Source organism: Apium graveolens, chromosome 5, assembly GCF_009905375.1.
Source record: "Apium graveolens cultivar Ventura chromosome 5, ASM990537v1, whole genome shotgun sequence".
Taxonomy (NCBI): Eukaryota; Viridiplantae; Streptophyta; class Magnoliopsida; order Apiales; family Apiaceae; genus Apium; species Apium graveolens.
In genome coordinates, this window is record NC_133651.1 from 221,646,551 (window position 1) to 221,659,934 (window position 13,384).

At 33.2% G+C, this 13,384-nt stretch overlaps 1 non-coding gene across 1 annotated transcript; it reads left to right on the forward strand.

Annotated features, from left to right (window-relative positions):
- The first annotated feature begins 833 nt into the window (after nt 1-833).
- LOC141663276 (small nucleolar RNA R71) lies at nt 834-940 on the forward strand. Its single transcript, XR_012551353.1, has one exon. It is a non-coding gene; the product is annotated as a small nucleolar RNA R71 (small nucleolar RNA).
- Nucleotides 941-13,384: the final 12,444 nt, after the last annotated feature.

Below are 13,384 nucleotides of genomic sequence, written 5' to 3' on the forward strand. Positions count from 1 at the left end.
CTTGAGATTTTTCAGGGCTTGCAACCTTCCCAGACCTTAATGTAATTGCCTTAACCTGCTCTTCTGCTTCCCTTTTGTCTGGAAATTCTGTATCACTAGAAAGCATTTCGGGTAGTCGATTCAATAAGATGTTATCAATTTTTCCTATCTGGTTCTCTAGAGTCTTGATAGAAAAAGCCTGACTTTGGCATATAAGAGCCTGCTTTTTGCACATAAGCCCCAACTCCTCCAATTCAGATTTTTCATTCGAAGATAGACCTGCACCTCCATGAGTTTGTTGTTGAAGTTGAAATTATTGTCTTGGTATAAATTGTTGTTGAAAGCCAAGAGGGTTGAATTGTTTTTTTCCAAACTGCTGGAATGATTGTTGTATCGTATTCTGATTGTTGCTCCAGTTGAAGTTAGGACGATTCCAGTTGTTAGGATGATAAGTGTCTGGAACTGGTTGTTGCGATCTCTGAAAGTTGCTCACAAACTGAGCTGATTCACTAGATATAGCACATTGCTTCGTCGCATGCGAACCTGCACACATCTCACAAACACTGGTTATCTGATTACCACCATAGTTAGCCAGAGAATCGATCTTCATAGACAACTCCTTTAGTTGAGCAGTGATAGTCGTAGCTGTATCCACTTGAAGAACTCCTGCTACCTTTCCCTGTGGTAATCTCTGAGTTGGATATTGATATTCATTAGCAGCCATCAGTTCAATTAGATCATAGGCTTCCTTATAGCTCTTTGGCCATAATGCTCCACCTAATGTTGCATCGAGCATGGGTCTTGACTGTGTTCCCAACCCGTTATAAAAACAATTGATGATCATCCAATTAGGAATTCCATGATGAGGACACTTCCTAAGCATCTCCTTGTAGCGCTCCTAAACTTCATATAAAGATTCTTCCGATTGCTGCGCAAATTGAGTAATAGAGTTTCTGATTGCAGCTGTCTTTGCCATAGGGAAGAATTTAGTGAGAAACTTTTGAGCAAGATCTTCCCAAGTAGTAATCGAACCAGATGGTAGAGAGTTTAACCAGCTCTTAGCTTTCTCCCTCAAAGATAATGAGAATAGTCTCAGCTTCAGAACATCTTCAGAAACACCGTTGAACTTGAAGGTGTCACAGATCTCAATAAAATTCCTAATATGTATATTGGGATCTTCCGTTGGAGAACCCCCAAACTGGATTGAATTTTGCACCCATTGAATTATGCCAAGATTGATCTCAAAGGTATTAGCTGTGATAGCTGGCCTGACAATGCTAGATTGAATGTCATTGATCTTGGGTTGAGAAAAATCCATCAAGGCTTTCATTCGTGCTGCTGGATCTCCCATTATAACGAGTACCTGAAACACAACAAGTAACCGTGAAAGTAAAAGAGTCCGAGTCAGTGAACTTTAATGACCACTGATGACAAGCACATAAACTAAATAATAAACAACACCGAGTCCCCTGCAGCGGCGCCAAAAACTTGTTAGGGCAAAAACACGCCCTAAATTACACGCAAGTATACACATTCGCAAGTAGTATAAGATATAGATCAGATTTGTTCCCTCAGAGACTGCTTTAGGTTAAGTTCAATTTATGCACCTATGCAACAATGTATAACTATCGTTCAATGGCAAGACAAATAACAAATTGGGTTTTGATTAAACTAAGAGATTATACTAAATAGAATTAACTAAGAGAATTGAGGTTGAATTACTATATATGACAAATATGGGATCCTAACTTCATTAAATACTTCATTCAATAGCCTTTTTGTTCTTAACCTTAGCATGTAATGGTGATGACACTAATCAGATAACACGAAACTAGTAAACGCTAACTTTCGTTGTACGAATACCCTACTACCAAGCATCCACAAAAGAGATAGAAGTTGAATAGACACCAATTATGTTGAGACCCTATATATCTATAGAATTTGACAACATAAAGGTTTAATGTGCAAGTTATCTATCGTGATTACATAGGGCAAGTAAGATGGTTAAAATTACCTACGAATCATGCATAACAAATACATGAACCTATGCTACAATGGCAAGTTCTAAACCTCTATATTCAATGCCGCTTCAATAGAGATTAACACGTTATCTTATATATTAGCTACGCGCATAAGACGAATAAGCACAACCAATACTAGGATATCAATCAATCACCACACACCAAGATATTGAAATAAATTAACTATTAAAATCCATAAGTAAATCCGTTAGAACCCCACGATAATGATTAGTTCAGAATCGAACTCATCGTCACCATAGGTTCCAATGAAAGCATGATAATAAAAAATATAAGAGTGCTAGGGTTCAAGAACAAATCGAAAACAAGCATCCAAGTATCAACTATATTGAAGAAAATAAGAGTCTTCTTCTCCCTAGCCTTCTCGTGCTCTCTAGGTCTTCTTATTGCTCTCCAAGTCCTCCTTCTTATTAAAAATATCTTTTTATGGGTATATATAGGATCCAGGATGACCAGGACTCTCAAAATCTTCAATTTCGACTAAAATCAGGATTCTGGGGTAGAAACCGGGCGCGGCCGCGCTGACATTCTGGAATTTTTTTGACAAATCTTCTTTTGGCCATATCTTGAGTTCTGCTCGTCAGAATTAGGCGATTCAACTGCCCACGCGAAGCTAACGAGATTCTTTACAACTTGAGAATAGCCTAGTCTTCCAATTTTGATCTTTTTTTAGGATAATTCTTTGAAAAGTTTCTTTCTTCCTTTAACTGATGCCTGAAATGCAATAGCATAAAAAACACATCAAAAATACCAACACCTTGAGTCCAAAACACCAACTTAAGCCTGTAATGAAGCGTTCCAAGTAGATATAAAATCCACTTATCAGCTGCATACTGTGAGTCGGTAACTTGGAATATACTATTTAACAAAAAATATAGAATTTATTAAACTAAGGATGCATATGGGGTGAGAGTTTTAAACCACTAATTAGGGCTAAAGTCATACCGCATGTGCTTAACTATAAAAAAAAGTCAGCCATTCAACAAAATTCAAGCAGGTGATATCATTAATGATTTTGAGGGATTACTCAAGAGACACTCATTATAGTAGTCTTACATAAATGTACTTGGAAAGTCTTAATACTCATTTTGCCTTAAAAATATTTTGTTCTTTTTTTAATTTTTACAAACGAATTGGAAATTTTTTGACTATATGTGAAGAATTGTTTTTTCTTTTTACAATTTTAAGAAATTAAAAAAATTCATTATAACGAGGGTTGCATATAATTTTTTAGTAATACAATTTTTTAGTAATACAATTTTTTAAAAAAATTCAATTATATAATACATATCATTTTTAATCTAATTTTGATTCATTTGAACCTAAGATTAAACAAAATTGGACACTAATTTTAAAAACGAAGGGATATAATTACTCCAATTTTACTATTAATGATAAGCTTGTTATTCAAATAGATCAAATAGATCGCACCATCTGTCCATCTCTCATTGTTCGAGTGATGAAATTATTGACATTTACGAAAAATACCGGACCAATTGTTTAATTCGAATTGGAGCATCTCTGCCCATATTTTTTTATCACTATAAGATAAAAAAGCAATATTTTTTATCACATCTCTGCCCATTCAAGCTTTCTACATTATTTAAAATCTAAACCTAGCTCTATACATTAATACATATATATATTTTAGTACATTTACATATGTATTCATTTAAAATTCTTATTTTATATTTAATATTTTTGACTTTAATAATTATTTTAATTTAATACATATTATATATTTATATAAATATTGATAAATATGATATAATATAAAATAATCTATATTTTATGATAAATATATAAGTAATGTTTATTAGTTGTATTTTGCCATATTATATGTTATTGTATTTTACTTATATTCTATATTAAGTTATTATTTTATTTGTTATGGGTAAAAAATATGTATTTATTTATTGCGTATATTTAATGTTAGGGTTTGATAAGTTTCGAGCTTTAATGATTGCGATTGTGTTTCGCGGCTTGAATCTACCCTCACAAGATGCCTACGTACCTTGGTGTATGCCAAGGATCAAGCCAAAACGTAGTTCTTGGTGATACTTTCCCTCGGGGCTATGGCAGCGAGAGCTCACCAAGGAGGTAGTGACTTTCACGTCCTTCAAGGACTAAGTCTAAAACGTCATTCCAGGTAATGGCCCCGTGGCTTGTAGAATGTCTTCGCGGTTTCGCGATGCTTAAAGCTATGCTCCAAAATGTTGTTTCATAGTGGTGACGTATGGAGCACTTGTCCAGAAAAATGTCCTCTACAAGTTGAAGGGATAAGACCCTTTATATAGACGTTGAGAGTCTAGGAATTAGGATAGAATTGGGTGACTTGGTGGACAACTCTCCATCTTTGATTGGACTTTGGAGTCCTAGAAACACTACAAGAAAAATGTCCATAGACATTGGTTTTTCGCTGATGTCTATGCTGTTTGACAACCGATGTTGATGTCGGTGATATCTATTCTAGACATCGGCCATAACCCGATGTCTTTACTGGCTTAGATATCGTTTCTGGAAAAAACTGATGTCCATGCATTTTTTTTTACAAAAAATGTTAGATATAAATAATTTAATAAATTAATTACACCTATTACAACAAATTAAACATATAATGAGCTATATTTTTTTCCACATAGGCATCGAATATTTTAATTTAGGTGATGTTAAATTAGATATTAAATATCGATTTATTTAGTGAAATGCGATGTCTATGTTGGCACTTAGACATCAGTTTTATTCCAAACAAAGTGATGTTTATGTTCCTTTTAGACTTGAACATGTCAGTCTTTGAGATCAGTTTTTTAGGAAAAAGCGATGTATATCAACTTTTTTGACATCAGTTTTTCTTCACTAAAAGTGATGCACAATTGCCTTTGAAACATCAGTATTTATATATTAAAAGTGATGTACAATTGTTTTTTTGACATCAGTATTTATTCATTAAAAGTGATTTTACAATTATGTTTTGACATCAGTATTTATTCATTGAAAGTATTTAAACAATGAACTAACTGAACACTTATATTCAGCAACATAAATATCAAGTATCTAGTTTTGTTACATATTCATTCAAAACCAAACTAAGAGCTATTGACCTTTGTGCATACAAGAAAAATATTAATCATTAGTAATTTTATTGTCATCAGCGGTAGCAGTGTATTAAATGGCAACAGATAGATGCTCCAAAAACAGGGATCCAAGACTGGATCCAATGCACCGCCAACAGTATTGAAAATAAGAAACTCTTGCAACCCAGTGTAGTTGTTAGCAAGTTTTCTGATATGGTCCTAGCAGAGATCAAAGTAACAGAAATTACTTGTGTAATGCCCATGAGCAAAGTTGTTTGAAGCATCCTCTTTGCCATTAATCCCTTAACTCTAAAATATACCACTGGACAATAGGTTAGATCCTCTCTAACAAAATCAGAGCATAATCCCTTTTACAAGTCACTGTATCATTGAAAAATATAAATACAAGCATACGCCCGAGCCTATGTCCGGATGTAATTAACATTAATATATTCAGCAATCCCGGTGTATTTAACATAAAGGAATATAAAACATATATTTGAAGCAACAAAATCTCACCTGTTGTCACATTAAAAATTTTCATAAAAAATCTATGCAAGTCCATTTTTGTATTGATGTAAAAGAAGAAAATAAAAAAAAAGTAAACAAAAAAAAGTTTTACACATCAAGTGGACAAATACCTTGTTAGGTCACACAACACTATAGAAGGGGGTTGAATATTGTGTTTATACAATCAAATCGATTTCGAACACAAGTATGTAACAATAATCAAGTATATTCAATATAATAAACTCTGTTACAATAGAATAGTTGTTCTCTCTCAGTGATGAATAATATCACTAAAAGCTGCTAGGTTACAATATATAATCTTTCTCGTGAATGATAACACATATTGTGTAAACTCTAAGATGTGTTTATATAGTATAATGTTATAAGATATCTTCTAATTGGTATGGAATATAATTATGTCTCCTAAAATTTATCAATCAGTTATTATCTTCTACAAGTCTTCTAGTCTTCTAACTCTTCATGCATATCTTCTATTGTTTTAGTCACGATCCTTTTCTGTAAATCAACTGCTTTTTTTCTCTAAAATATCCGCACTTAAGTCCTGATATAAATCCTGACGGCCTTAAGTTCTGATATAAGTTCTGACTTCAGTAAGTTCTGATTTCCAGTAAGTCCTGATATTAAGTTCTGAAACTAAACACAACAGATTAGACATGACAACTCAAATATATCTAACAATCTCCCCCAACTTATAAATTATGCAAAATATACAAGTTAATAGATTTGATGATGTCAAAAACATTCAAGTACAAATGCAATAAGAGTTTATTTAGACAACTAACTATAACTTACATTCCTTGTAGATTTTACCAAATTTACTGAGTCAATCTGAATCCAAAGTGATTCTTGACAAAGTTTGATATCAGCTTTTCTTCTGCATTCCTCAGGACTTGAGCTAGTGTAGCTTTGACTTGCTTCATTTCTTCACCTTGACTTCCAATCTGGTAGATTGCAGTCCTAAGTGCTGAGATATAATTTCTTTCTAAACCATCACCAAGTCTGATCACCCTTGGATGAGAAGAGTCTTCATTATAGCACAGACATTTCTCTTTCAGAATCACTTCAAGTTTAGCAGAATCCTTCTTCAATGGAATTTCACTTCCATCATCTTCAACTATATTTGGAATGAATTCTGTAACCCTTGATCCAGAAATTCTTGATTTATCCCTTATGGTCTTCATTATGAAATTTGACCATCTCCTTGTAAGCTCAGACTTTATCTCCAAAAGATAATGAAAGAATTGAAGTTCTTTCAGAGATTTGTTCAGCACATCTGATTCTGACATTCTATATGTCCTTCCATCTACAAGAAATAGAATCAGTTTTTCTTTGACATTACTTTTATCATGAGCATCCAATACCACTTGAACATATATAACTTTATCAAGGTATTTTTATGTAACTTCTTCAAGAGGTTTGTCAGTCAATAAAAATGGATCTCTTGTAAGTACTTCAACTTCTGTGTTGATCTTGGCTTCTTCAGAACCTAATCCAGCTCTGTCTCTTGCTTCTCCGGCTTTCAATCCAACAGTCATGAAATCAGATAGCAGCTGGCTTTTCTTAGGATCTGATGGATTAACATTCTTCCATAGGAGTTTTCTCTTATCAGTAACTGTCAATTTGTTCAAATCAACTTGAGCACTGTCAGAGGTTGATGTTTTGATGACTTGATCAAGATTTGTTGTTTCTTCTGTAGCTTGTTGTTCTTCATTCTGAACAACTTGAGTTGTGTCAGAGGTTGTCTTAGATTCTTCAGTTATCTTCCTTCTTTTCAGAGTTTGAACAGTTTCATCTACTACAGCATCATCATCAAATATTGAACCAGTTTGCATACAGGTTTCATCAGAATTTGAGGAATCTCCATCTCCTGTGGCTTTGTTGGTTCATCAATATTTCCTTTCCCTTAATCCTTGAGATCAATTTCAACTTGTGATCTTGTCTTGGGCTTTAAAACCTCATAATTTGACCTTTCCTTGATCACAATGCCTTTTACCTTAGGCCTTGGAGGTTTCTTTGCATCAGAAGCTTTAGACTTTAGATTTGTCTTCTCAGCTGTGAATAAGAGTCTTCTTCTCCCTAGCCTTCTCGTGCTCTCTAGGTCTTCTTATTGCTCTCCAAGGCCTCCTTCTTGTTAAAAACGTCTTTTTATGGGTATATATAGGCTCCAGGATGACCAGGACTCTCAAAATCTTCAATTTCGACTAAAATCAGGATTCTGGGGTAGAACCGCGGCCGCGCTGATATTCTGGATTTTTTTTGACAAATCTTCTTTTGGCCATATCTTGAGTTCTGCTCGTCAGAATTAGGCGATTCAACTGCCCACGCGAAGCTAACGAGATTCTCTACAACTTGAGAATAGCCTAGGCTTCCAATTTTGATCTTTTTTAGGATAATTCTTTGAAAAGTTTCTTTCTTCCTTTAACTGATGCCTGAAATGCAATAGCACAAAAAACACATCAAAAATACCAACACCTTGAGTCCAAAACACCAACTTAAGCCTGTAATGAAGCGTTCCAAATAGATATAAAATCCACTTATCAGCTGCATACTGTGAGTCGGTAACTTGGAATATACTATTTAACAAAAAAATTAGAATTTATTAAACTAATGATGCATATGGGGTGAGAGTTTTAAACCTCTAATTAGGGCTAAAGTCATACCGCATGTGTTTAACTATAAAAAAAGTCAGCCATTCAACAAAATTTAAGCAAGTGATATCATTAATGATTTTGATTACTCAAGAGACACTCATTATAGTAGTCTTACATAAATGTACTTGGAAAGTCTTAATACTCAGTCTGCCTTAAAAATACTTTATTCTTTTTTTAATTTTTACAAACGAATTGGAAATTTTTTGACTATATGTGAAGAATTGTTTTTTCTTTTTACAATTTTAAGAAATTAAAAAATTCATTATAACGAGGGTTGCATATAATTTTTTAGTAATACAATTTTTTTAAAAAATTCAATTATATAATACATATCATTTTTAATCTAATTTTGATTCATTTGACCTGAGATTAAACAAAATTGGACACTAATTTTGAAAACGAAGGGATATAATTAGTCCAATTTTACTATTAATGATAAGCTTGCTATTTAAATAGATCAAATAGATCGCACCATCTGTCCATCTCTCATTGTTCGAGTGATGAAATTATTGACATTTACGAAAAATACCGGCCCAATTGTTTAGTTGGAATTGGAGCATCTCTGCCCATATTTTTTTATCACTATAAGATAAAAAACAATATTTTTATCACATCTTATTTTTTATCACATCTTTGCCCATTCAAGCTTTCTACATTATTTAAAATCTAAACCTAGCTCTATACATTAATACATACATATATTTTAGTACATTTACATTTGTATTCATTTAAAATTCTTATTTTATATTTAATATTTTTTACTTTAATAATTATTTTAATTTAATACATATTATATATTTATATAAATATTGATAAATATGATATAATATCAAATAATCTATATTTTATGATAGATATATAAGTAATGTTTATTAGTTGTATTTGTCCATATTATATGTTATTGTATTTTACTTGTATTCTATATCAAGTTATTATTTTATTTGTTATTCATAAAAAACATGTATTTATTTATTGCGTATATTTAATGTTAGGGTTTGATAAGTTTCGAGCTTTAATGGTTGCGCTTGTGTTTCGTTGCTTGAATCTACCCTCACAAGATGCCTACGTACCTTGGTGTATGTCAAGGATCAAGCCAAAACATAGTTCTTGGTGATACTTTCCCTCGGGGCTATGGCAGCGAGAGCTCACCAAGGACGTAGTGACTTTCATGTCCTTCAAGGACTAAGTCTAAAACGTCGTTCCAGGTAATGGCCCCGTGGCTTGTAGAATGTCTTCGCGGTTTTGCGATGCTTAAAGCTATGCTCCAAAATGTTGTTTCATAGTGGTGACGTATGGAGCTCTTGTCCAAAAAAACGTCCTCTTCAAGTTGAATGGGTAAGACCCTTTATATAGACGTTGAGAGTCTAGGAATTAGGATAGAATTGGGTGACTTGGTGGACAAGTCTCCATCTTTGATTGGACTTTGGAGTCCTAGAAACACTACAAGAAAAATATCCATAGACATTGGTTTTTCGCCGATGTCTATACTGTTTGACAACCGATGTTAATGTCGGTGATGTCTATTCTAGACATCGGCCATAACCCGATGTCTTTACTTGCTTAGACATCGTTTCTGAAAAAACTGATGTCCATGCATTGTTTTTTTACAAAAATTGTTATAAATAAATAATTTAATAAATTAATTACACCTATTACAACAAATTAAACATATAATGAGCTATATTTTTTTCCACATAGACATCGAATATTTTAATTTAGGTGATGTAAAATTAGATATTAAACATCGTTTATTTAGTAAAATGCGATGTCTATGTTGGCACTTAGACATCAGTTTTATTCCAAACAAAGTGATGTTTATGTTCCTTTTAGACTTGAACATGTCAGTCTTTGAGATCAGTTTTTTAGGAAAAATGATGTATATCAACTTTTTTGACATCAGTTTTTCTTCACTAAAAGTGATGTACAATTACCTTTGAGACATCAGTATTTATATATTAAAAATGATGTACAATTGTTTTTTTGACATCAGTATTTATTCATTAAAAGTGATTTACAATTATGTTTTTGACATCAGTATTTATTCATTGAAAGTATTTAAACAATGAACTAACTGAACACTTATATTCAGCAACATAAATATCAAGTATCTAGTTTTGTTACATAATCATTCAAAACCAAACTAAGAGCTATTGACCTTTGTGCATACAAGAACAATATTAATCATTAGTAATTTTATTGTCATCAGCGGTAGCAGTGTATTAAATGGCAACAGATAGACGCTCCAAAAACAGGGATCCAAGACTGGATCCAATGCACCGCCAACAATATTGAAAATAAGAAACTCTTGCAACCCAGTGTAGTTGTCAGCAAGTTTTCTGATATGGTCCTAGCAGAGATCAAAGTAACAGAAATTACTTGTGTAATGCCCACGAGCAAAGTTGTTTGAAGCATCCTCTTCGCCATTAATCCCTTAACTCTAAAATATACCACTGGACAATAGGTTAGATCCTCTCTAACAAAATCAGAGCATAATCCCTTCTACAAGTCACTGTATCATTGAAAAATATAAATATAAGCATACGCCCGAGCCTATGTCCGGATGTAATTAACATTAATATATTCAGCAGTCCCGGTGTATTTAATATAAAGGAATATAAAACACATATTTGAAGCAACAAAATCTCACCTATTGTCACATTAAAAATTTTCATAAAAAATCTATGCAAGTCCATTTTTGTATTGATGTAAAAGAAGAAAATAAAAAAAAAGTAAACAAAAAAAAGTTTTACACATCAAGTGGACAAATACCTTGTTAGGTCACACAACACTATAGAAGGGGGTTGAATACAGTGTTTATACAATCAAATTGATTTCGAACACAAGTATGTAACAGTAATCAAGTATATTCAATATAATAAACTCTGTTACAATAGAATAGTTGTTCTCTCTCAGTGATGAATAATATCACTAAAAGCTGCTAGGTTACAATATATAATCTTTCTCGTGAATGATAACACATATTGTGTAAACTCTAAGATGTGTTTATATAGTATACAGTCATAAGATATCTTCTAATTGGTATGGAATATAATTCTGTCTCCTAAAATTTATCAATCAGTTATTATCTTCTACAAGTCTTCTAGTCTTCTAACTCTTCATGCATATCTTCTATTGTTTTAGTCACTATCCTTTTCTGTAAATCAACTGCTTTTTTTCTCTGAAGTATCCGCACTTAAGTCCTGATATAAATCCTGACGGCCTTAAGTTCTGATATAAGTTCTGACTTCAGTAAGTTCTGATTTCCAGTAAGTCCTGATATTAAGTTCTGAAACTAAACACAACAGATTAGACATGACATCTCAAATATATCTAACAATCTCCCCCAACTTATAAATTATGCAAAATATACAAGTTAATAGATTTGATGATGTCAAAAACATTCAAGTACAAATGCAATAAGAGTTTATTTAGACAACTAACTATAACTTACATTCCTTGTAGCTTTTACCAAATTTACTGAGTCAATCTGAATCCAAAGTGATTCTTGACAAAGTTTGATATCAGCTTTTCTTCTGCATTCCTCAGGACTTGAGCTAGTGTAGCTTTGACTTGCTTCATTTCTTCACCTTGACTTCCAATCTGGTAGATTGCAGTCCTAAGTGCTGAGATATGATTTCTTTCTAAACCATCACCAAGTCTGATCACCCTTGGATGAGAAGAGTCTTCATTATAGCACAGACATTTCTCTTTCAGAATCACTTCAAGTTTAGCAGAATCCTTCTTCAATGGAATTTCACTTCCATCATCTTCAACTATATTTGGAATGAATTCTGTAACCCTTGATCCAGAAATTCTTGATTTATCCCTTATGGTCTTCATGATGAAATTTGACCATCTCCTAGTAAGCTCAGACTTTATCTCCAAAAGATAATGAAAGAATTGAAGTTCTTTCAGAGATTTGTTCAGCACATCTGATTCTGACATTCTATATGTCCTTCCATCTACAAGAAATAGAATCAGTTTTTCTTTGACATTACTTTTATCATGAGCATCCAATACCACTTGAACATATATAACTTTATCAAGGTGTTTTTATGTAACTTCTTCAAGAGGTTTGTCAGTCAATAAAAATGGATCTCTTGTAAGTACTTCAAATCCTGTGTTGATCTTGGCTTCTTCAGTACCTAATCCAGCTATGTCTCTTGCTTCTCTGGCTTTCAATCCAACAGTCATGAAATCAGATAGCAGCTGGCTTTTCTGAGGATCCGCTGGATTAACATTCTTCCATAGGAGTTTTCTCTTATCAGTAACTGTCAATTTGTTCAAATCAACTTGAGCACTGTCAGAGGTTGATGTTTTGATGACTTGATCAAGATTTGTTATTTCTTCTATAGCTTGTTGTTCTTCATTCTGAACAACTTGAGTTGTGTAAGAGGTTGTCTTAGATTCTTCAGTTATCTTCCTTCTTTTCAGAGTTTGAACAGTTTCATCTACTACAGCAGCATCATCAAATACTTGAACCAGTTTGCATACAGGTTTCATCAGAATTTGAGGAATCTCCATCTCCTGTGTCTTTGTTGGTTCATCAATATTTCCTTTCCCTTAATCCTTGAGATTAATTTCAACTTGTGATCTTGTCTTGGGCTTTGAAACCTCATAATTTGACCTTTCCTTGATCACAATGCCTTTTACCTTAGGCCTTGGAGGTTTCTTTACATCAGAAGCTTTAGACTTTAGATTTGTCTTCTCAGCTGTGAATAAAATTCTTCTTCTCCCTAGCCTTCTCGTGCTCTCTAGGTCTTCTTATTGCTCTCCAAGGCCTCCTTCTTGTTAAAAACGTCTTTTTATGGGTATATATAGGCTCCCGGATGACCAGGACTCTCAAAATCTTCAATTTCGACTAAAATCAGGATTCTGGGGTAGAACCGCGGTCGCGCTGACATTCTGGAATTTTTTTGACAAATCTTCTTTTGGCCATATCTTGAGTTCTGCTCGTCAGAATTAGGCGATTCAACTGCCCACGCGAAGCTAACGTGATTCTCTACAACTTGAGAATAGCCTAGGCTTCCAATTTTGATCTTTTTTAAGGATAATTCTTTGAAAAGTTTCTTTCTTCCTTTAACTGATGCCTGAAATGCAATAGCACAAA